Source organism: Physeter macrocephalus, chromosome 8 (assembly GCF_002837175.3).
Source record: "Physeter macrocephalus isolate SW-GA chromosome 8, ASM283717v5, whole genome shotgun sequence".
NCBI lineage: Eukaryota > Metazoa > Chordata > Mammalia > Artiodactyla > Physeteridae > Physeter > Physeter macrocephalus.
Genome location: NC_041221.1, coordinates 147,896,818 through 147,922,434, shown reverse-complemented (window position 1 = coordinate 147,922,434; position 25,617 = coordinate 147,896,818). Strand labels below are relative to the sequence as shown.

The 25,617-nt window shown below is 45.1% G+C and overlaps 1 protein-coding gene and 1 pseudogene across 3 annotated transcripts in view; both read right to left on the bottom strand.

Annotated features, from left to right (window-relative positions):
* GRIA1 (glutamate ionotropic receptor AMPA type subunit 1) overlaps window positions 1-25,617 on the bottom strand; it is a 312,704-nt gene that overhangs the window by 151,822 nt on the left and 135,265 nt on the right. The gene's annotated exons all lie outside the window — the stretch shown is intronic.
* The window catches only part of LOC102979878 (adenosine deaminase-like protein), a 7,950-nt pseudogene continuing 6,874 nt past the window's right edge, over window positions 24,542-25,617 (bottom strand).

The following is a 25,617-nucleotide window of genomic DNA, read 5'->3' as shown; positions in this document are numbered from 1 at the left end:
GGTGCCCAGTCCATTGACTGACCACTCTTTGAAACCAGAATCTCATATGCCTGCTCTTAACCCACTGCACAGCCCTCCTGGTATCCAAAGGTGGCCCTCATGGACTTCAGCTTTATGGCATTTGGTTTTCAGTAGTGATGTTCATCCTCCACCTAGAAACCAGAGGGATCCTTTTAATTAAAAAAAACAAAAAACAAAAAAACAAAGAAAACACAGTTTCCCTTCCTTGTGCAAAAACCTCTTAAAATTTTTGAGGTTTCCCACTGCACACAGGAAAAATCCCCAAACATCTGACCATGACTCAGAGGCAGAGTAGCCTGTCCCTTTGCCCCCTCCTACCTCACACCACTGCCCTCGCTCCCTGCTCTAGCCGCCTGGCCTTTTTTCTGTTCCTCTGGCCTCCACACTTGTTCTGCCCTGGAGACTCTGCCCTCCACCTGCGGTGCTCTTTCCTTCCTTCTTTGCAATGCTCACTCCTTTTCAGCAATTTTATCTCAACTCAAATCTCACCTCCTTGAACAGGACTTCCTTCATCACCCCTTCTACATAGTGATTCCACCCTCCCCTCAACCCTCTATGAGTCTCTATCACATCCCCCTGTTTTATCTTTCATACTTGAATTATTATTATTTGAAGGTGTTTTCTTTTTTTACTTGTATGTATCTGTGACTGTTCCGGTCAGTGTTAATTCCCTAAAAACAGGAGTCTCATTTATGCCCCAAAGCCAGCGTAATGCCTGGGACATGGTAGGTGCTTAGTAAATGTTTGTCGAATGAATGATGAGTGCTTGATGAGAGCACTGCACTAGGGGATGAGGAGGAGCCATTGGGTCACCCTGGACCTCTTCCTCCCGTTCTGGGTAGGCGTCTCCTGAAGTAGCTATTTATCCTTTACTGCTCACACTCTTTTCTCTTTCACCCTAACGAGGACACTCCAGCCACTTGCAGCGGACAACAGGCGCTGTCTTTAAGTGTCTATTGTAATTGCCAGAATCAAGATTTCCATAAATATGGATTTCTTCACCAGGAAGCATACACTCTATATTATTCTGCCTGTGTTAGATATAGATTTGTCCAAAAGCACAATCCATCTTACTGGGTGAGGTGTGTATGGGGAGCACATAAACCCCTTTAACATATTATAATATGCTCTCTGCGGTATTTTTAGGATCTTTACTTTCCATGCTGCAATGAAATATTATCTGGTGGGATATAAATCTCACGTTCCCGATCTATTCCCTGACGACATCTACTTGGTTTCACACCTTTAGTTGGGTCTCTGGGGCCCTCGTGGCCAGTGTTTCTTGCTGGAACTTTAGAAGTAGAGGAGGAATGGGTAAGATGGGGTGGAAGAAATGGGCGCAGATAGGCACGATCGAATCCTTACACACACGGAGGCCAGGATGTTTCCCCCATCCTTGAATTATCTCCCTATTTTTCCCTTTTGCAAATCTCTTTTTCCTTAAATTGAGTGTGTTATCCTCTAAGGCTAAGAGGGTACGTTTAACCAGTGCTCCCTAAAAGAGCATGGCTTGGAGGTAGCCTGGCCTGGATTTACTCAAGTGGACCCTGGTCCACCGAGTTGCTCAGCATTTGACCTTCAATCTGGCTTCTCATTTCAGCTAAGCCTGAGCAGCAACAGCAAGGGAGAGGGAGAGACTAAGAGTCTGTAGGCCCCAAGGCCTGTGGGAGAATGCATAATTGGTTACACGTTCAGAAATATAATTAGTTGTAGCACATTTCTTTAAATCTGTCACAGTAAATATTCGATTAGAAAAGATAACTTGGTCTTGTAGAAAAAGTACTAGATTAGATGCCAGAAGACCTGGAGGATTCTCTTTTTGGTTTTATCAGAGCACAGTATAATGTGAACTTGAGCCAATCCCAGGCTCTGCCTGCGCCTCAGTTTCCATCTGTAAATTGGTGCTTTGAACTCCATAAGAGTTAACATCTCTTCCAGCTCCAACAGTCTACGTTCTAGTCTAATTAGTTGAAAACTATTCACTGATTGAGCACACTTTGGTTATTTGCTGGTCAGACTTGTAGCAACCTCCAGTGGAGGTTTTCAAACCTAGAAATCAGGTAAAGGCTCTGAGTTCTTGGATCCGATTGTAATAGAATCCTAGCACTAAATCTAGATGCATTCAGAGTCTTGAGTTGTATTTAAGATACAATTTTTAATGTGATCGGTGAGTTAGTTACCTAGTAGAGAATAGATGAGAGAAGGCAAATCAGAAAGGGGGCTAGAGGTGGAGCCTTGTATTGTCTGGTACAGCAAGCCTGAGGGGAGAAAAGGGAACACTGAAAAGCAGCCTTGCAACCCTGCTGTGTACTGGTCCAGTCAGACTCTCAGGCTGACAGTGAATCAGAGTAGGTGGGACTATGTGCGTGTCCTCCATTTAAGACAGCAGTGGTGCATATAGTGCCTCTGATAGTAGCAATTAGGAGCTGACGTTTGAGCACTTACGAAGTGCTAGACATCGTGCCAAGGACATTCCCGTGCATTGACTTCTTTCATTCTGTGAGGTAGGTTACAAATTGGGAAGGGCAGGCCCAGGGCCAGCACAATGCAAAGCTGAGTTCTGAACTCCACCAATCAGACCACAAGGCTTGAGCTCTTGACTTCTGTGATATGCCACCCCTTCCCTCCCTCCAACAATATTGGAAAGAAACAGTCATGGCACATGGGACAGCTTCAGCTTCTAGAAAATCCTCTCAGGTAGCACTCTGCCTTCCTCTGTTGCCAGATCAAGAAGCATTACTGCATTAGGGTCTGTTGATATTAAAACAAAACCTAGAGACTGTCATACAGAGTGAAGTAAGTCAGAAAGAGAAAAACAAATATTGTGTAATATTGCTTACATGTGGAATCTAGAAAAATTGTACTGAAGAACTTACTTGCAAAGCAGAAATGCAGACACAGATGTAGAGAAGAAACATATGGATACCAAGTGGGGAAGGGGGTGTGGGATGAATTGGGAAATTGGGATTGACATACATACACTACTATGTATAAAATAGATAAGTAATGAGAACCTACTGTATAGCACAGGGAACTCTACTCAGTGCTCTGTGGTGACCTAAACAGGAAGGAAATCCAAAAAAAGAGGGGATATATGTATACGTGTAGCTGATTCATTTTGCTGTACAGCAGAAACTAACACAACATTGTAAAGCAACTATACTCCAGTAAAAATTAATAAAACAAAACAGAACAAAACTGGGTGGTGGGGCTTCCCTGGTGGCGCAGTGGTTGAGAGTCCGCCTGCCGATGCGGGGGACGCGGGTTCGTGCCCCGGTCCGGGAAGATCCCACATGCCGCGGGGCGGCTGGGCCCGTGAGCCATGGCCGCTGGGCCTGCGCGTCCGGAGCCTGTGCTCCGCAACGGGAGAGGCCACAGCAGTGAGAGGCCCCCGTACCGCAAAAAAAAAAAACAAAAAAAACCAAAAAACTGGGTGGTGCTCGATGCATTCCCCTCTTGTCCCTGGGGATCATGCAGAGCATATACACACACATCTGTTCTTCTGTTGGTCCGTACATGTGTCCATCAACCCATCCATCCACCTCTTGACATCCAGCATCTACCACTCGTGAGACTCTGTGTTAGGCAGTGGACATGCAGTATTGAAAAAGGCAAGCCCCAACTTCGACATCACCTTGACAGTGGTGATGCCGACACCACTGTGGGAGATGCCGACACCGAACCAGTCAATTACACTTCCCTATAAGTGCTGTGGCAGGGATGAGGTTGGGGTTCAGGCAGAGACACCTAAGCCCAGCCTTTGGGGACCTCAGAGAAGGCTTCCAAGAGGAAGTGCCAGCTTTTTTTTTTTTTTTTCCCTCCGGTACGCGGGCCTCTCACTGTTGTGGCCTCTCCCGCTGCGGAGCACAGGCTCCGGACGCGCAGGCTCAGCGGCCATGGCTCACGGTCCCAGCCGCTCCGCGGCATGTGGGATCTTCCCAGATGGGGGCGCGAACCCGCGTCCCCTGCATCGGCAGGCGGACTCTCAACCACTGTGCCACCAGGGAAGCCCGGAAGTGCCAGCTTTGACATTGAAAGATAATTGGGGATCAGCCAGGAGAGGGAGTATGGGGAGTATGGTGCAGTTGCTTGCGCATAAAGCGTATTTCAGGTAGAAGGAAGAGCGACAGCAAAGACCTGGCAGAGAGAAAAGCCATCGCACATTCAGGGAGCCCTGCCAGAGTGTCAGATTCCGAGGTCCCTGCCTCTAAGAGATTCTGTAGCGGAATGTGTCCAACAATCAGAGCGAGTAAAAAACGAGGCCAGGAATTCCCTCTTGGGGAGGCAGGAGGGCAGGCACCGGCAAGGGCAGGAAAACCCACGCTCTGCACGGTGTGGGCTGTCCAATTCCATCATCGCTTTGCTCAGACCTCTTTGATAAGCGCTGCTGGTTAAGGCACCATCCACTTAGTATCAATAAATCTCCCAGCCCTGGGCACGCGCCCTGGCAGCTCTCTCCCAGGGAGGGAACTCCTGGTATTAGCAACTTCTTTTTTATTGTCACTTCATTGAAGGCCTCTCACACCGACATTCCTCTTTGGCTCCTGGCTGCCGTCCCTGGAAATGTGGCAGCCTCATGGTAAATAGTGGATAATGAGGTGACAGGATGGCTTCATTCTGGGGGAGGGAGATGGAAAGTGTGTGTGTGTAGGTGGGGGGACTTTTAGACACTCATCCTGCTTCTCCAATAATTCTATCCTTACAGGTGGGAATGACATTCTTGCTCTGACTCTAACCCTGTGACATCAAATGTGCTTTATTTCTGTCACTCAGAGGACAAGAAGAGTGCCCCTCCATCCCCTTACACTCTCTTGCATCCAAGATCTGGTAGTGACATGTAGTGAATTACCATAATAGATATAAATTGTCCCCATCTCCTCTAAACAACAATTATTTAGGCTTCTGAGACATGTCCAGGGCTTCTCTGTCATTTACTAGATAAAACCTTATTGTTCATTTGTTAAATCAACAAATATTTTTTGAGCACCAGAAACTAATATTGCCAGAAAACTGGGATGCCGGGATGACACAAGACAGGTGTGTCTTCTGCCTTCTCAGAGCTTAGACACGAGTTCTACGTTTCTTTTATTTACTTATTTATTTTTGGCTGTGTTGGGTCTTTGTTGCTGCGAACGGGCTTTCTCCATCTGCAGCAAGTGGGGGCTACTCGTCGTTGTAGTGCGCGGGCTTCTCATTGCGGTGGCTTCTCTTATTGCGGAGCACGGGCTCTGGGTGCCCGGGCTTCCGTACCGGTGGCTCGCGGGCTGTAGAGCGCAGGCTCAGTAGTTGTGGCGCACGGGCCTAGTTGCTCCGTGTCATGTGGGATCTTCCCGGACCAGGGCTCAAACCCGTGTCCCCTGCATTGGCAGGCGGATTCTTAACCACTGCACCACTGGGGAAGTCCAGTAAGTTTTAAATTAAGGGAAAGAAAGGTTATTTTGAGAGAGTAATAAGGGGATTAAACATAGAATAAGTGGTCATAACTACCATTATAGCCAGTGTTTACTGAGCACTTACTACAGGCATGCACAGTGCTAAGCACCTGTGTCAATATCCAGGTAGAGGGACCAATTTATCCAAAGGCAATGAGGTAAGAGAGAGGAAGGAACCTTAGAGAAACTCCAGACAAGCCAGTACAACTAGGATGGGGACTTTGGCACAGAGTTGGGTGGGGGATGACCAGATTGCCAAGGGCCTTGCCAGGACTAGAGAAGTTAAGCCCCTGAATCTCGTGTCCATGTTGCATTTCTTTTGGCTTTGGATTCATCTCAGCTTCATAGGGCTTCTCTTCACCCTGGCCTTGGAGCCCAGCTGGGACAAGGCAGCAGAGGGAGATGCAGAAGAGGAGGCATCCTTCCCTGCTCAGATTCATGCATTTATTATGAAATATGAGTGTTAATTACCAGGCATTGAAAGCCACTGAGATGTGACACGGTATATGAGGCTAAGAATTAGATCAAGGCTGGGCTCAGTGGTCCTGGAAATTAGACTCACCTTGTGGGCTGACATATGAAACCAGGGGCAGCGGAAGGACAAACAGACTGAGAGATTGTAGGTTGTGCTGGAAAACTCTTCAGGTGCCTGACATGGTTTTGGAAAAGTAAACGCAAAGAAGCAAATCTGGGACCATGAACAAGCCCCTTTTTCTATCTGGGCTGCATTTTCCCCATCTGGGCAATGAAGTTTACACTAAATCAGTGTTTCTCGTGTGTGTGGGTGTGTGTGTGTGTGTGTGTGTGTGTGTGTGTGTGTGTGGGTGTGTGTGAAATACCTCCAATAAAATGCCTATACTCATTGGAGATATCTAGTTCTATAGACAGGGAATTTCTCTTTCTTCTATCTGTCTACTCATCCACCCTTCCAACAAATGTTTACTGTGCACACGGTGTATGTTAGACAGCAGTGGTGCCAGTGGGTTACAACACTGAAAACCTGCCATCATGGAGCTTAGGATCTAGAGTGGGGAGAGAGATGATATACAAATCAGCAAGATTATTTGGGATACTGTGTTACGAAGACAATAACATGGGATGATGTGAGAGTGACTGGAGGGGCTACTTTAGATAAGACGGTGAGGGAGACCCTCTCTGTGGCACTAACATTTAAGCTGAGAAAATGAACCATAAAAAGGAGCTGGCCAGACAAAGGGCCAGGGAAACAGTTTCAGGCAGAAGGAACAGAAAATACAAAGTCTCTTAATAAGGTTCAGGAAAAGATTGAGGAGTTTGAGAAATAGAAAGCCAAGGTAGACATAGTGTAGGAAAAGGAGAAAAGCAGTAGAAATGAAGGTGAAGAAAAACAGATCATATAACTCTCTGAGTAAGGTATCTCTCCCCTATCTCTCCATCTCTCCCCTAAGGTATATGCTACTTCATGTGTGGCTTGGGTACCTGCAGAGTCCTAGAACATCACCTTGGTCTGAGATGGTCAGTACTAGCTGATCTTACCAGACCTTTCAGCTCTAACATCCTATAGCTCAAGGCAATGGAGGAGACACAGTAGAGGGGAAGGTGGTTATGACTGAATGGAAAATGGGAAAGGGAACAGCTTCTGACTCAAGGGTAATGGGGCTGCAAAAATGGACCAGTGAGTTCATCAGGTTCTAGTGTAGATGCTGCTGTTCTTGGATGCTTCTTGGCTTGCTTTAGGTTCTGGGCCTTTGCCCACGCTCTTGTTCTAGCCTGCACAGCCTTCCTGACTTCTGCCTTTTTCCTCTCCAAATTCTTTCCATTCTTTAAAAGTTCAGCTCAAATGCCACCTCTTCTGTGAACCTCTCATGCCTCCCCATCTCTAACTGTAATCTAAAGGTCTCCATCCCTCTCTTAAATGTCCTTAGAAATTTATGCCTCTTACAAATTTTTATCAAGGCCTCATGTTTTATTAGTGTGAGTTCTTTGACTGGGAACAGAAATTAATGCATGTTACTGAAGACAAAAGAAGAAAGGATGGGGGGACCCCCAGCTCAAAGACTGGACCTTAGAGAGACAGAAATTGCAGGAGCTCGGGGAATCTAGATGTGAGAATTTCATGGACGGTATCTTCAGTGTCACCGTTGCCCCAGCCATTTGTGATCACTGCTCCACACAGCTCGAGACTGGCCTTTTTCAGGTTAGGAGTCATCCCTTGGTCAAGGGAAGGCAGGGAAACTAACTAATTATCTTCCTAAGATTACTAAGGAAGTAATCTTACTAAGATGTCAGCCAAAGGAAAATGAATACATTGTGGACCGAGAGAAGATGCATGTCAGGCATATCAAACCAACAGATGTCTACTAAATTTGTATTTTCTAGTATTTTATAATATAAGTCAAAGTCTAAGACCGTAAAGGAGCTCCGTAAATGTCACATGCATCTGAACACCAAAGTTAGGTAAGGAGTTACTTCTAATTCAGTTGCTGTTGCCTGTCTCCTATGGGTTAGACACTGTGGAACAGAGTGGTGAATAAGATAGATGATGCCTCTGCCTTCATAAAGCTTATTTTATTCTTTACAATCCCTAGAGGGCATCACACAATGACTACAGAGTATTCCTGGTAAGTGAGAGAATGAAGAATGAATGAATGCAGATCATTCACCTATATTAATCAATTGATACTATTCTTGACAATTGACCTAATCTTGCTTCCACGGCATTTCTTGCATTGGGTGGACTCATTATTTTTCCTTTATATTATTAAATGACGTTTTGTGTATTTATATCTTTCATCCACAATTGAGGTGTCAGCTCCCTTGAAGGCAGAGGCCTTTCAACCCTATGGTTTTTCTTGGTATGTACAATGTGATGTATCCTATATAGAGCTGGGCAGGGAATCAACATAAATGCTTGGTGATATTACTTGTTTCACAGTCTTCTAAATTTAGCTGACCGTCTCACAACCATGAGCTTGGGGGTATATGCATTATCCCCTGCCCCTTGTCCAAATTCCCCCTGCTTCAGCCCACTGAACTCTGTCACTCCCTATTATCTTAAGCCAGTAGAGAATGAGAGCTGTGCTCCTAGGCTGGTGTCCAGAACCCGGGCAACCTTAATGTATTCCATGCATAACACCCAGTCTCCTTAGCCAGTGCTCCCTGGCAAGAAGGTTTACATCCCATTACATAATTCAATCCTTAGGATGTCTAAAGGATTCAGAACGAGGGCATTTTCACCCTACATAGCAAACTATGCAACCATGTAGTATTACAGGAAGAGGATCTTTCAGAGATAGTTCATATAATCACACACACACACATACGTGTGCTGTCCTCCTTGACGTATCATTTAACCCAAGAACCATCATAGGGTCATAGATTGTTAGGGCTAAAAGGTACTGGATCTTGAGGGCCTATTAGCCTAGGGAAAAGCCTCCTAAGAGGAAGCTGTCTGTCCAGCTCCACTTTGAAGTCCACAGAATTTACATGTGCTTGGAATATGCAAAACCTGATGTCAAGGGTGTCACTAGCCACAGGTAGAGCTTCCTGGAGACATCAGCATACTGGAGACCTCTCACTACCTATCTGTTCTGGGTGACTGCGCCTACTTGGGAAAAATACTATTCTTCATCTTACTTATTATTATAGGTCCGTCACCTATTGAGTGTCCTGTACCAAGCACTACCATTTACTCCTCACAACAATCCTACATTTGTTTTTCCTATTTCATGCATGAGGAAGCTAAAGTTCAGGGGCGATTAATTAATCTCTCACAAGTCATTCATGTGATAAGTGGCAGAGCTGGCATATGAATCCAGGTCTGTCCTCCTCCCTGGCCTGTGCCTTGAACCACGCTAACTCTGTCCCCTGAAAGTCTGTCATCACAAACCAGAGCTTTCATTCCCTTGATGATAGTATCAGCCAACGCTGAGCACTTACTGTGTGCCTAGGATTACGCTATGTGCTTTCCATGAATTGCTCATTTACTACTATTTTAGTAGTATAGAGTAGGGAGACAGTTATTATCCCTATTTTATGGAGAAAAAACTGAGGCCAATTAACTTGCCCAAGGTCATATAGCCACAAAGTAGAAGATTCAGCGTCCAAACACAGGAATTCCAACTTGAGAGCCATTGCTCTGATCCTGTATGCCAGGTGTCAGCAGCTTTTTCTGTAAAGGAACAAGTAGTAAGTATCTTAGGCTTTGAGGGCTCTGCCGTCTCTGCTGCAACTGCTCTATGCTGTTTTTGTAGCACAAAAGCAGCCAAAGACAATATGTAAATAAATGAGTGTGAAACTTTATTTACCATGTAAAACTTTATTTACCAAAACAGGCATTGTGCTGGATTTGGCCTGTGGCCAACTCCTACTCTATGCGATTCTGCTACTGGATGGCAAGAGAGATGAAATGCTGACATTTTGAGAGAGGTAATAATTGCTCATAGTGTTTTATATGATTTTTAAATCTCTCACATCCATTTTCTCTTGTGAATACCCAGAAAGGTGGGTAGGGCATGATAGATGACCCTTGAGCCCACATACAGATGAGGAACCAGGGATCCTATAGCTGGGGGATGATGGACACAGGTGTGAGCCCATGTCCTTCTTTCCATGTCTTGTGATTCTTCTGCAGTGGCTTTGGTTATTCACACTGCGGGGAGGGCAGGGGAAAGGAACCATGAGAGAGTCAAAGTCAATCACTGACATCCCGATATGACTGAGGCTGCTGCTTGCTGCTTCAAAGCCCTACTGGTTTTGACGCTCACAGACTGATTCCAGCTGAAGTGTTGACACAAGGACAGTCATACACCAAGTAGGTGGTGCGGTTCTGAGTTCCAGGCTCCTCTCCTATGCACTCGCTGGCTTTGGGCTAGAGGAGGCTGTAAACACTGCCTCCTGGCTAAAGGCTTCTCTGATGAGATGGCAAGGGGGACCCGAGCTTTGAGAGGACAGGTGCTTTCAGAGGCTTATTTAAAAAGTGGATATGTACCAGGGGATGCACAGCATTGTGGCTGCACCCTTTAAGGCCAAGGCTCAGGCACATGTAGGGGCTTAGTCAGGAGTGCTGGGTCAGGGGCTCGGTTTGGCGCTAGGGGGAGGGGCTGGACAAAGTTGGAACTTGGATTTGAGGCTGAGGTCAGGGCTCATTCTAGGGTTGGGTTCTGGGGTAGAGGTTAAGGCTGCCGGCCAGGGCTGGGGTGCATGCTTACTCAGTCTCATTTGGGGGTAGGAGGTGGGGTTCACTGAAAAGTCCAGGTAGGGACTACATCTACCTAGCTCTGCCACTGTGCAGCCTTTGAGAATAGCACAGTAACCAACTAGAGCAGAATAGATAAAAGCAAGGACACTAGCCAAAGGGAAGAAGGTTACGGGAGAGATCAGCCTCATAGCTTCCTCTGCCTCTGGCCCAGTCACCAGCCTGTGCCACCTAACCCCCATCACATAGCATCTTCTGCTGGTTCATGTATGAACTATCCCTGCAAGGTAGGGGGAGGGGCTGGACAAAGTTGGAACTTGGATTTGAGGCTGAGGTCAGGGCTCATTCTAGGGTTGGGTTCTGGGGTAGAGGTTAAGGCTGCCGGCCAGGGCTGGGGTGCATGCTTACTCAGTCTCATTTGGGGGTAGGAGGTGGGGTTCACTGAAAAGTCCAGGTAGGGACTACATCTACCTAGCTCTGCCACTGTGCAGCCTTTGAGAATAGCACAGTAACCAACTAGAGCAGAATAGATAAAAGCAAGGACACTAGCCAAAGGGAAGAAGGTTACGGGAGAGATCAGCCTCATAGCTTCCTCTGCCTCTGGCCCAGTCACCAGCCTGTGCCACCTACCCCCCATCACATAGCATCTTCTGCTGGTTCATGTATGAATTATCCCTGCAAGGAACACCAGGTAAATCATTCAGGAAATGAAGTCAGACTCGTCCTTTGACAATCTTGATTCCGTTCCCTGGGTGAGTGGGAAAAAATATTTTGCTTCTCATTTGCTATTCTTTTCCTATGAAAATCATGCATATAAATAGGTTTTCCTAAGCCAAGTGGCAAGTCTACAATACACTGCACACCGTGAACTTGATTAGCACCTGTCCGTCAAGGCAAAGTTGCATGGAAATGCACAGATGACTGCCTGAGGGTGCCCTATATCAGTGAAATTCATTTTTCCAGCGAGGGTGTATTCACTGAGGAGGTGAAAGGACAGAACTGACAGGTGAAATAAAGCTACAAAAACAAGAGGTTCCGGCTCTCAAAACCATAGGACACCACCAGAAACCAAACTCTACCCCATCTAATATCTGAATTCACTCATGACCAATGCCCTTGGCTGATTTCTCGAGGTGAAACCTAACCAAGTGAGAGGTGGATACAGAAGAAAAGCTCAACCTTTTTTTTTTTTTTTCTTTTCCTGCCCTTCTAATCCACGTCTCAGGAAAGCACACTGAGAAGAGCGAATTTTAAACAAATGCTCATCCGGTAGCGTCTTATTATGAACGTGTACTTGCCTTTCCGTCCTAACAGGGATGTGAAGGTCAATCAAGAATTTACTAATAAGGGCACTTTGAATTTTAAGGTTGCAAATTTTCTTTTTTTTTTTTTTTTGCGGTACGCGGGCCTCTCACTGTTGCGGCCTCTCCCATTGCGGAGCACAGGCTCCGGACGCGCAGGCTCAGTGGCCATGGCTCACAGGCCCAGCCGTTCTGCGGCATGTGGGATCTTCCCGGACCGGGGCACGAACCCGTGTCCCCTGCATCGGCAGGCGGACTATCAACCACTGTGCCACCAGGGAAGCCCTAAGGCTGCAAATTTTAAGCCCTTCCTACCTCTCCTATACCACATCTGCTCCCAGGCCATGCCCCTTCTGCCTCTGCTTCACACTGGTCTTTCTTTTACCTTTCAGGACAGTCCAAACGTTTTTGCCCTGGAGCTTTTGCACATGCTGTTCTCCCCTGGAAAGCTCTTCCAACCCTCTTCAAGTGGCTGACTCCTTATTCTTTAGGCCTCCGCTTTAGTGTTCTTTCTTCAGAGAGACTTTCTCTATACTCTTGCCCTTTTATTTTCTATAGCAGTACCATGTTTATTTCCATCATAGCTTATCTCTGTCTTTAGTTATCCCCTTTAATGTTTTGTTCATTGGTGTAATTATTTCATTTCCCCCAGTATGGCAGAGATCATGACTATTTAATCTCCTGCTCTAGTCCTAGCCTCTAACAAGGTACCTGACACAGGAGAGGCACCAAGACATTTGCTTGGATGGAATGGATGAGTGAATGACTAAACAAGCTGCCAGTTCTCCATAGGACCTTAAGCAAGTTATTTCTCCCCTTTGGAGTTCATTTCCTCATTTGTAAAAAAAGGAAGAGTGAGATTCAATTAGCTCTAATGCTCTTCCACCTCTAAATGTACACGTTTCCTTATTTATCATTTTCCAGATGGGAGAGTTGAGGCCTGGAAGCACGCTGTCCAGCCCAGGGCCTGGAACTCAGGTCTCCTAGACAACTTCCAACCAAGACTCGTTAGCAAAAGCCCAACTGCGTTCTCTGCAGAGACACCTCCCCCGCAGCCAACTCCCCGGTATTTAGTTCCCTTTGTACCAAAATCTGAATCACTTTTCAAGCTTTCTCAAAACATGGGATGAAATGGCTCCTGCTAAGAAACAGTCCAGGCTCCTTGAATTCTACAAGAAATTCTGAGAATAGAAGCATTTCTTACTGTCCAGAGGTGTTCTCTTTGTATGTCCCCACTCAGTTAAGATCCAGGAGTGTGTGTGGGAGGGGAAAGGCTGAGATTCAAAGTAATTCTGGGGAAAAGAGTAAGTGAGGAAGGAGAGAGTAAAAGGCACAGGCACAGATACAATGCAGAACTGCTGAGAGCATTTGAAGAAAGCATAAGCATGAAGCTACTGTACTATTTTTTTTGCTTGGGCATAATGCACCCACAGAGCTCCATGTGGGAGAGCCTCACTGGCCCCAATCCACCCCCAGCTTCATTCCTTAATAGTCCACCAAACACTGGAGACTACGACCACACTGCTGTGTGCAGCAAACCATCTCCTTCTAGGTCTCTCTGCCTCTGCACACATTCCTCACAAATGCCTCTCAGCCCCTGAAAAACTTCTACACATCCTTCAAGACCCCAATCACATGTTGACTCCAGTGGGAAGCCTTCCAACCCTTCCAGAAAAAATTAATTACTTTCTCCTCTGAGTTTCTACCGTGCTTTCTTTCTTAGTATTATACTTATCTTGATAGTCTATAATTTCACAGTTTCATGACTGTCTTTTTCATCGGACTGTGAACTTCTGTAGGGCAGAGCTGGGTTTATTTTTAAAGTCGCACAGCCTAGCCCTGGTCTTGATATAGTAGATGCTCAGTAACTTGTTTGTTGAATACATTTTGTTTTTCTCGCCTGTGAAGTGAGGGCAATAATACCTGCCTTACTCTCTGTGAGATTACCCAAGACCTACATTCACTATAAAGTGTACACACGTCAGCCATCATCTTATTCAAATTGCACAACTCAAATATGACATGGACTGGACAGGATATTATTATTCACTTTATCCAGATGAGCTCCCAAGGGTTAAGAGACTTGCTCTGAGTAACACAGCCAACAACTATCAAACTAGAGAAAGAAAACCAACTTGCTTGACTTCTGGGTTTTTTTTCCCCCATCAGATCACAAATGCCTTTCAAAAATTAGCTGTAAGTTTGGTCATGCTGATTGACTGATGAGAGAAAACATGGATATAAGTCCTTCTAAAAGATGCCACAAATGTATCTACTTACTTCCACAGCCCACTACCCCTCCCCCTGGCTTAGTGCTTTCGGTCCTTTACCACGCATAGAGTCAGCTCTCCGTACCTGTGGGTTCCACAACCATAGACCAACCAACTGTGGATTGAAAATATTTGGGAAAAAAATCCAGAAAGCTCCAAAAAGCAAAATTTGAATTTGTTGCATGCCGACAACTCTTTACATAGCACTTACATAGTATTTATAACTATTTCACACCATTTGCGTTGTATTAGGTATTATAAGTAATCTAGACATGACTTAAAGTATACGGGAGGATGCGCATAGGTTATATACAAATACTATGCCATTTTACATAAGGGACTTGAGCATCCATGGATTTCGGTATTCGCGGAGGGTCTTGCAACCAATCCTCCTCGGATACCAAGGGACGACTATACTTACTGCGTTTTATCGCTTCCTTTATCACTTTCCTTTATCCCTGCTTCTACCTTGCCCTCTTCCCTGTCTCATCTTCATCCCCACTCTTCACATAGCAGCTGCAATGTTCTTTGAAAAATGGACATGGGGTCCTGTCATAGTCCCCTCGAGCTCCCAGAGGGTCTTCATCATGCTTTCAGTAATGTTTATGCTCGCTTGCATGACCTGTAAAGGTCTGCCTTGTCTGAAGCCTGCTGATCTGGACAGTTTCATTCATCCTCTCCGTCTCCCCATCCACTGCTGCGGCTCCTCCAACACACCAAGCTCCCCCACTCCCCATGCTGTGCCCTCTACCTCGAACTCTTCTCTCCCACTTCTGCTTGGTTGGCTTCTTCCCATCTTTCAAAGACCACCCTAAGTAGGTCATCCTCTGTGCTCTGTCACCACATTCAGTTTGTTTCCTTCACAGCACTTTACTCGAGTCGCAACTGCAGTGAAAGCCCTTTTATCTGATGCAGTGGGGACTGTGATTAAACTATTTGAAAAATATGGTTAAAACAAAGAATCATAAAAATGATTCATCGCAGGTATTTTCTTTTAGCTTAAAACACCTAAGTGCACATGTATTTATCAAGCTTTTGTTGTAGTGGGAACTTGACAAGTGCAGAAGTTTTTTGTGTTTTGCACCCCGATCTTTAATAGTTGCCTTGCCTACACCTAGCATTGCCATGTTTTTAGGGATTCATCTTCGAGCCTTTCAAAGTATTTAACTTGGTTTCCGGAGAAGTAAAACAACTTTTTATTTTTGCATTCGTATTCTACCAGTTTACATAATTTCTGGTTACACTGCAAAAATATGAGTAAAACACAGAAGTATAAATAGGTTTGGAAACAAATGGAATGGATTCCTAGCCCACCTCCAACAAAGTTGATGTGAGCAGAAATATATGGGCTGATCAGAGAAGAGGCTACTCGCCAGAAGGTGTGGGGTTTACAGAGATAATGGAGAATGCAAGTCAATCCAAAGAGATGGTTGAATGGAAGTTGGTTACGAGAGACTTCGCTGCATCTGATGGATGGTTGGCTTGTTGATTATCTATCCCTCTTTTAGGCTGTACGTTTGTGAGGGCAGGGCCTCTTTCCCTTTTCCTCAGCTTGCCTACCCAGTATACAACATAGTCCTTGGCATTCAGAGGTACAATCAATGCCAAGTAAATGAATAAACAAGTGGGGGGACTATTTCACTTCTTAGGTGAAGAATTTTGTTTTCTCACCTGTGAGAGGATTGGCATGGACTATGCCAGCATGGTCATTTTCAGATCCACATTTCTGTTACCGCTAACCACATCCAGTAACCATTTCTGTGTTTCAGCTTCTGCTTTTCTCCATACCCTCTACACACACTTTAGAGCATTATGTTAGTGACCTCCCTCCTACCTGCACACCACCCACCACTACAGCCATGCCAGTACCTAACCACCCCCTGTTTTTTGGGGGGTTTAGGATAATCCCCTCCCTCGGTGCCTCCCCCCAAAAGAGGTAAGGAGGTGGCGAGGCCCGTTTGGGCTGTAGTGCCAGAGCTGCTGGATTTGTTTCTTTGGCGCGCTAGGCAAGCTGGGGGCAGCTTTGAGCATATGGGTAGGAGGAACCTCTTCCACCCTGAAGATCTGAGTGGAAAGTTTGGGCCTGCCTTATTTGAGAAACTGGGCAAAACTTCTGCCCCCACCCCCTTATTGCCTTGGGTTGGTCTTTTCTGGTTTCCATGGTGCTGGGTTCCACAGAGCCAAGGTTAGGGGAGAGCCTCAGGAACGAAGCTTTCATGGGCCCTTCAGCGCTCAGGAGCCCACAGTGTGGCTCAGTGCAACAGCCGCCGAGTAAGAAACATTGGGTTTCTTTCTTTTTTTTTTTTCCCTTCAGTTTATTCCTTTGCCTCTCTCCCTCTCATATCTAAGGAAAGACAGGGGGTGATTGAGGATTTGGGGATTCTGGTTACCAGCATTATAACAGTGTCAACAAATGATGATGGTGATTTCTGATGTTACTAATAGCTGCTTATGTATACTGAGCCCTTTAATGCTAGGAACTAGACTACACATTTTAAAGTAATTAACAGTTCTAAATTTATGTAACAGTCTGAGAGAGTACACACTTTTATTACTAGTATTATTGTTATTTTATAAAAGAAGGACTGAGGCACAGGTAGGTGGAAGTCACAGAACTGATAAAGGCAGGGCTAGAATTCACACCTATGTATGTCTGATCCCACAAGGTGAGGTCTTACTATTATGCTAAAGTACCTTGCAGTGTATCTAATCATAACGTTCACTGAATAATTAACGTATTGACTCAGTACATCATATGCGATACAGTATGGGGAAAACAGAAATCAAGGCCCCTGCCTTTAAGCGGGATGTTCTAATGTGATGAGGAAGACAGACTCCTGAACCATGGATAAAAACGGGACATGAGAAAATGAACTAAATTCTACAGTAGAAGTACAGCATGTTCTGTATATTCAGAGGAAAGGGCAAATCCTTCTCAAGAGGGAGACCAGGGCAGATGGTGACTCCTAGCCTTTGTGCCCGTGGAGCCCAGGTGCAGCTTTGGAATCCTCCTCAACCTGGTTACCACCACCAAACAGCTGGACCTGTCATGTGAAATTAAAATCAGTAATCTCCTTGGCTTCAGGGGAGCAGGAGAAGGCAAGCCTTAAGGTCTCCTCATCTTTATCACCTCTCTATGATGTCGGTCATCACAAAAGTTTCCCACCTGCCTTTTTCTCACTTCTTTAATGTCGACGCAGTTTAAAGTGTTTTCAATCTTCTCACCTCTCTGCCTGTCAACTGGGCTCTGAAGCTTCTAAGGCCCCATGTCAGTACATGGCGTGTAAGAGGCCATCTGAGGATGCTTGTGGGAGCAGAAACTGTGGGTACAACACGGACCTCAGAAGGGCTGCCCCTTCCAGCTTTACCCAAAGCCAGGAGGGAGGGCGAGGGAGGTGAAGGGAGGGAAGGAACTGCATCTTTGATCCCATCAGAGCTCAGGTCTACAGAGCAAAGGCACAGAGGTCAGGGGAAGCCATCCAGGGTGCACAGGCATGTGAGTTCCCACACTTGGGGTCGAATGCACAGACCCACCCCTGTCTGCCTCTCTGCAGAAACTTGACAAGTGTCTTCCTGTCTCTGGCCCTTGTGGTCCTCACTGGTAAAACAGAAGATTTGGCTCTAGTTCCCTGTGGTTCCAACATCCCCTGATGATTCTCACAGCAGGGTGATGAACAGGAGACAGAACATAGCTGGGCTGTGGACCAGACAGGACTTTGTCTGAGAAGCTGACTCTGATAATGGCTTTTGTGCATTCACTGCTGGATCTGAATGTACCTCAAAGTGTGTACCCTCCGATGTAGAACCTTACTGCATGAAGAAGAAGTGAGAAAACAAACCTCAATAATTTGGTCCATTGTATGGACAAGAACACCAAAACACAAAACCAAAAAAGCAAAACTGTGATTCAGCAGTAGGCAAAGGTGCTGGCTCTGCAAGGGCCTGGGGAGAGGGAAAATGCAAACAGGGTGAAGGCAAATGCAAAGGAATATGTAGGTGCATTTAGTTAATTCTGGAAGTTGTCTGAATATCCAGCAGTGGCTGGTTAGCCTCAGATGTTGCCCAGATGAGCTAGATAATGTTCAGTGCATTAGGAATTATAATTTTACTTAATCATATTAAGTAAAAGCTATCATTCACTGAGTATTTGCTAAACACTTGCATTACTAAACATTTGTCTTAATTAATTTCTTTATTCCCCACAAAAAAGATACTAGTAACTCCTTTTACAGATGAGGATACCAAGGTTCAAGGTCACACAGACACGGCAGATCTGGAAGTCAAAATCAGGTCATTCTGAACTTCAACTCCGTGCTTGTAGCCATTCTGTCTTCAGAAAAGCAAACATAGACATACCGACTTCCTCTTTTTACTGACTCCCCCGTGATGAAGGGAATTTCACTGCGGCCCTTTTCCACTCATTTCACTCCTTCAAGATCCCACTTAAACACCACTGCTTCTGGGAGAACCCCAGTCAGAATCAGTCCATCCCTCTCTGAGCTCCCGGAGCTCTTAGCTTGTACTTCCATTAGCGCACTTAGCACTTTCTGTTTCGTGTTGGAGTTAATTGTGTCTGATCCTCCCTCCACTGTACACCCAAAGCAAGTTGTTTAGACTTTCATTATGGCACTTAGCGTCTAGCATTAACGCTAGCCAAGCCTGGATTTGTCTCCCGTCTTATACAATGAGCACAGGAGCTGTGTCTTAGGAACATTTCTGTGTGCCCGGCACTTAATAGAGCTTTGGAAACAGATGCTTTCTAAGTGAGGCTGGTCCACGCAGCTGGTTTCTTCATTCTGTCTAATCTATCGACTGTGACCCCTCCCCAGCTCTGGTGTACTTTTCCTTGTGCCCTCAGTTAGGGTCCCTGAGCAATGCCAGGCAGAGGTCAGGGACTCCTGTGTGGAGTATCTCTCAGATTACTGAAAAGGTGGGCGATTGCTTTTTCTCATGCCACTCTTGTTCCTCTGGCCCTCTCTCCTCCAGTGGAGACCTGTCCACGTAAGTATCATCAGAGTTCACTTTAGGGAAAGGATTGCTTGTTCTGTTCTCTTACTCTGGAGTTACTGATTTCCTTCTTCCTGAGGAAGAAAGGCTCCGATCCCTGTGAAAAAATCTTTAGAGATCATTTTTCAAAGGAGGGCGGCTTCAAGGGCTACCTGGGACACTTAGGTCCATACACTTATATTCACTCCCGGCTGGACATCTAGATGGCTAAGAGCACAAGGTTTGACGATGGACAGACTGGATTCAGTTCTCCACTCCATCTCTTGGGCAAGTTAATTAGTACCTCTGAAACCTTTGCTTCCTCATCTGTATTATAGAAATAATAACAATGCCCACCCAATGGGGCTGCTCTGAGAGTTAAATGCATTGAAATTGTGCTCCTAGCACAGCTCCTGGCTACCACTGTGTCTGTTGCTACAGTTGCTATTGTCTCATTGTTGTTGTTGGTGTTTTGTAAACAGCATCATCTGGTCGCAAAGAGAGATAAGAGCAACATGCAGCTGAAAATTTGACCTCTGCCGTTAGTAGGAGATGCAAAATCTCCTACTCACATGTAGCGTCTAGTTGGGAGCCTAAGAATAGCTGTAGTTAAGTTTCTGCTTAAAAATAACTTGCACGTTTTTAGGCTTTCAGAATCGAAGGTGCTTTAAAGAGCATCTTTATCAATTGTGCCATTTTACAGAAAACGGAAGCTCAGAGAGGAGAAATGACATTTCCAGGGTCAATCAGCCATAAAACAGTCATACTGGGGGCTCAAACTCAAGCCTTCTGACCCCAGTCCAGTGTATTTCCCACTGAGTATCCCTCGAACTACTGCCCTTTTCTTAGATTTAGCCATTGTGTACCCCTTCAGCTTTCCCACCAGTTCCTATGATAACCTGGGCACCATCTGAAGATGATGCTTTGCCTGGTATTGAGAAGATGACAGCTAACACATCTTGCTACACAGACATTCCTGAGATGAGTCTATTTTCTTTATGCAGATGAGTTTCTACTCCATTCTAACTGTCCCTTAGCATCACTCCTACATAAGCAAATTCTGCTGAAACTAATGTGCTAATGTATATATTAGTCCTGAGGGTTAAGGGCCTAGTCCTTGCACTCAAATGCTGCGATTGAACTCAAACGCTGATGAGAATTGCACTGGCATTCTGGGGTGAGCTTCAGGAGTACAAAACATAAGGAAAATAGGCTAGATTTGTCTTTCTCCACATTAAGGGAGCATGGTTAAGGCCTAGCATAGCTGGTAGAGATGAGAAGAAGTGAGGCATTGGGTGGAAACCACCCAAGGTGCAACTCTGGGGAAGAGACCCCAGCCCCGACCCATCAGTTGGCACTTGCTCATGGAACCCACTGGACAAACACTCTGTTGTAAACATGTGCCTAAATATAACTTGCGCTTTACCACCTCCAGACTTTTCTTCACACTGCTTCTTCTGCTTTCTTCTATTATCTAAGAGTATAAGGACTTTGTATCATTTAAACAGTATTTTTATATCCACCATTTTGCTGAATCATCATAACCACCCAATGAGGCCAGTACTTAGCACTGCTATTTCACAGATAAGAAACTGGAGATCAGAGGCATGAAAGGACTTGCCCAGGGCCATGAAACTCATCTCTGCAGTCAGATCTCCTTCATTCTCCAGTCTCCAGGGTCAGTGGCTTTTCATATGTCAGGGTCAGTAGAGCCACCAGACTGATACTGGATTTGGGCACCAGGTCCCCTGCCTGGCTTTGAATCCTGGCACTTGCCACTTTCTTTGTGGTCTGTTACTCAGGTAATCTCTGCCTTAGTTTCTTCATATGCAGAATGGGAATAATCCTAGTCTCAATCTCAGAAGACTGACAGGAATAAATTGGTTATTATGTGCAAAGTGCTTAGCAGTGCCTGGCACAAAAGACCTGCTCAGTATATGTTGCTATAGAAACTAAGCTGTGTCCTGTCTGAATTCCCTCCCTGCCAAGGCTCATCTGAAATGCCGTGAAGTGTGATTCTGACTTTTCGTAAATAGATGCAATTTCTGCCTCTTTTAGACCCTGCAATCATTTGTACTTTGCTCATAGCACACAGTATGTTCTGCTGTGCATTGGAGAGAACTGTAAACTTGTTTTTCTCGCCCTACTCTCCCCTCGCCTATGAGCGCTGTGGTTCAGAGAGAGAGAGCTCCCATATAAGTACACCCCCTGTAGCGCCTGGTGTGATGCTTGATGCCAAAGAGGAAGAAGTTGGCAAATGCTGGTTACACTGAATTCAGTCGAACCCAGAATTCCAGTTCCCTTGAAGACCTAGAATGTTAGGGCTGGAAAGGCTCCTTAGAGATTAGCCAATCCTGCACTAATGCCAGATAACTGGGTTGCTGAGAGGGGAAAGATACTTGTCCAAAGTCACATAACATATTAGTGGCAGAAGTAGGTATAGAAACCAGATTTTGTTACTACCCGCAGCCCTGGGCTCCACCCAAAGCACTGGGCTGTGTCTCTCTCCATGGAATGGAGGAGAAAATAGCCATGTACCTGAATTAGAGAGGGAGGGGACAAGTGACAGCACACAGCTAAGCTGCAGCAGCAGAACTGCTCAAAGAAGAGGGATGTATTAGGGATACGTATTCCGAAGCCTACTGGGGGTGAAGGATGTGAATAAACTGCACAGGCAATAAGGCAGTTTCTCTGAACTGACTTGGTATTTCTCTGCTGCACGAATGTTATCAGGAGCCCTGCAAAGGAGAACCTTCAGAGTTCAGTGTACTCACTGTTAACCTTTAAATGGTTCTCTTCCTCTTTTAGAAAATGTAATCTTAACTGGAGATCCTCAACCTTGGGCTCCAGGGCACCTTCTTTGTGTTGGGATTTGTACATAGACGATGCTAAGATACAAAGATACACAGTCCCTGTACATTGAGGCCATTTCTTACAGTTCTCCAGGTGATTCTCTAATCTGGTAGGGATGTGAAAGTTAAAGTCCTTCTCAGCCTGAGCCCCAGAGCCTCGTCTCCACAGACTACTGTCATGTTTTTTCCCCTTGTTGAGGTTTCAGATAATGTTTAAAATGTAAAATGAATCAGAGAGAATTCTGCACTGGTCAGCAGGAAAGTGTTTTGATTCCTGGTACTGTCAAATCTTGTCTTCCAAAGTAAGATGAGGTACGTTAAGTCTTATGGTGATAAGTGATAAGCTCCCCCATCATCTCTGATGTAAATGCTGGGGGAGGTGGGGAGGAGGACCAGTGAGAAGCTGGTTTCTGATGGCTGTGGGTGGAGGTTTAGGGGAGCTCTATAAGCAGGCATAGCCCTGGGGTGGAGGACTGCTGAGGTTTACACCCCACTGGTTCAGATGATGAAACCCAAGGCTGCCCATAACCACCAAGTGAGCCTCTGAAAATGAGGTGGCATGTTGGTTTGCCAAGTCATGGTTAATGAGAGATGAGTGTTCACAACACAGGCTTCCTGGGGAGAAATGTCCAGAGGGCAGACAGCTCTGACCTTGGGACTTTGGGGGAGGTCATCTTCTCCTTTTGATCTCTATGTCCAATGCATGAGTCACTTAAAAAATGGTTAATGTCAAGGATAAAAAGTGTTTATAACAGTTCAATGTGAAGCTAATATAGGGAGAATTGAAAAAGACTTTTTGCAAAGGAAATTCATCCAGCAGTCATTTCCCACTACGGGCTGACTTGATGGTACCCATCAGATTCCTTCTGATTATTAGGACCGCTTGTTCTTGTTGTGTTGCTGTTGTTGTCGTTTCAGTGCATACAGTGGTTTAACAAATATACTGTGAAAACAATATTTGATTACCCTTCAAAGAGCTCACCTACCACCCTCCTAATACCGTAAACCATGTGTGAAGAAAACTGGCACTGTCTTATTACCATCTTTGCCTTAAAGAGCCACCCTCTCAATCCCTCTGACTGATAGCAACTTCCAAAGTACTCCACAGATGAGCCATTAGGTATGTTGAATGCATACTTTTTGGGTGGCATTTGTAAATTTAAGTTTCCCCCGGGCATGATAGAACCAACTTGACACATTACTTGTGAACATACCATTTTCTATCATATTAACATCTTCCATGTTGATGGAAATAACAGAAGTAAAAATTGAAAAGTGAATTGGCCTACAAATTGTGAAGCTTAGTAGATTCATAAGATTGTTCTTTATTGTTGTTTGTTTTTCACAGTTACACTTAATCAGCATCTTCACTTTTTAAAGAAAACTTTAGGGACTTCCCTGGCGGTCCAGTGGTTAAGACTCTGCGCATTCACTGCAGGCGGTGCGGGGTCAGTCCCTGGTTGGGGAACTAAGATCCCGCATACTGCACAGTGCGGCCAAAAAATTTTTTTAATTAAAAAAGAATAAAGAAAACTTTATTCCCTTTCTCCCTGAATGCTCCATCAGCTCATAACATCCTGAGCTGTCACTGACTACCTCCTGGTAATATATAATAGGCCCCCACTGATGCCATAGAGATATAAGTTCCTTGAGGTCAGAGACAGTCTTCCATGAATTAGAAATAGCTCTGCAGGTCTGTCCCTCTTTGTGCTAAGTCCTAGAGGCAGTACTCTGCAGTGCAGGGTCAGCAAATGCATGACACATACACTCCCCTATTCTATACCCAAGGCAGACGTCACTAATTGATCATGGCATTCTTTCCAGTTGAGCCCTCAGAGTCCTCATCATCAGCATTCCTGGAAGCCCTTACCAATTTATCAGGATTGACAGGCTTGATAAAACCTATTTTCCAGCCTAACCTTAATAGTTAAAAGCAAGGGCTTTGGAATTGGACTGACCTGAATTCAAATCCCAACACAACACTTACTCACAGGTTATGTGACCTGGAGTACAGTTGTCCAAGTGCCCTAAATCTCAGTTTTCTCCTAAAATGACCAATTCCTCTCATGCTTTGGAAGCCTAAATTTAGGCATTTCCTCCTCTGAGAAACCTCTGTTTGCATAAGACTGAGTGTAGCTGCCTCACCTAGGCCTCTGAAGATACCCTGAACTTGCACTTCATACTCCATCTCACTGGAACAGATTAATGGGCTCATTTCTTCTGATTTTCCCCATTGGTGTGTGAGCTCGCTGAGGGCAGTTAGACTCTCACAGTTGTATTTTCAGAGCCCAGCATAGGCCTTGGTACGGTAAGCAGCTAAAAACAGGTAACACCACTAGCACATAAAAACCCAACTTAAAACAGGGCTAGGGGTATGATAAATGCTTTATAAGCATTAGTTGTTTTCATATTTATGGTTGCGTTCTATAACTTCGAGGCTCAGAGAAGAAAGCTTACCACAGAGCTAACTTTTAGACATGTACGGTTTAATTTTGGTTTGCGATCACTCTTTGGCTGCAAGGGTACCAAAGGTATCTATACTTTCTGAATCTTCCAAGAGTTGCATTCCTTGAAACAGGGCCATATTCTTCTTTCTCAGCTCTGTAAAACCTAACATGGGGCCATATACACAAGAGGCCTATTTGAGCATGTTTCGGGCTACACCTATCATGTTTGCTAACCTTGGTGTCCCCCAGCCCAACCTTGCCTATACTAGCCCTTAAGGGAACTATACTAGGTACTCTTCCAGGTTACTGGAACCCTGTCATTCTCTTTTGAGTACCCATAAGGAACATATGAGCTCAGGAGGTCTGTCCTGGGATAATCACTTACGGCAGTGGTTCTCAAACTTGAGCATGTAGTGTATCAGAATTCCCTGGAGAGCTTAGTAAAATGCAGACTGCACTGCCCACCCCCAGAATTTCTGATTCAGTAGGTCTGGGGTGGGGCTTGAAAATTTGCATTTCTAACATGTTCATGAATAATGCTCATGCTGCTGGTTCTGGACCACTCTTTAAGAATCACTGACTAATGGAATAAAGGAGATAAAAAAAGAATATCTTGCCTAGAGAAGAAACCTTAAGTTCTATATATCAGCTTCCAGGTTGGTGATGATCTCCATCTGAATCCTGCAAGCTGTATTTGCAACTGATTCTCATTAAAGTCAAGGAAATTTGCACGTAAGTATCAGCTGTAGGACCTTGCTGAAGGATGAAAAAGCAGAGGTTCTAAATTTTGCTGATGGAGTTTGCAATTTTCCCTCTTTCTCAGATGACAGACAACTAGTGAAACGACTTGATACTTTATCTCACAGTTAATATCATACTTTTGCAGGATACTTTATGTTTTTCCAGAGTGCTCTCATCCATATTATCACATTTGTTTTTTTTTTTAACATCTTTATTGGAGTATAACTGTTTTACAATGGTGTGTTAGTTTCTGCTTTACAACAAAGTGAATCAGTTATACATATACATATGTTCCCATATCTCTTCCCTCTTGCGTCTCCCTCCCTCCCACCCTCCTTATCCCACCCCTCTAGGTGGTCACAAACCACCTAGCTGATCTCCCTGTGCCATG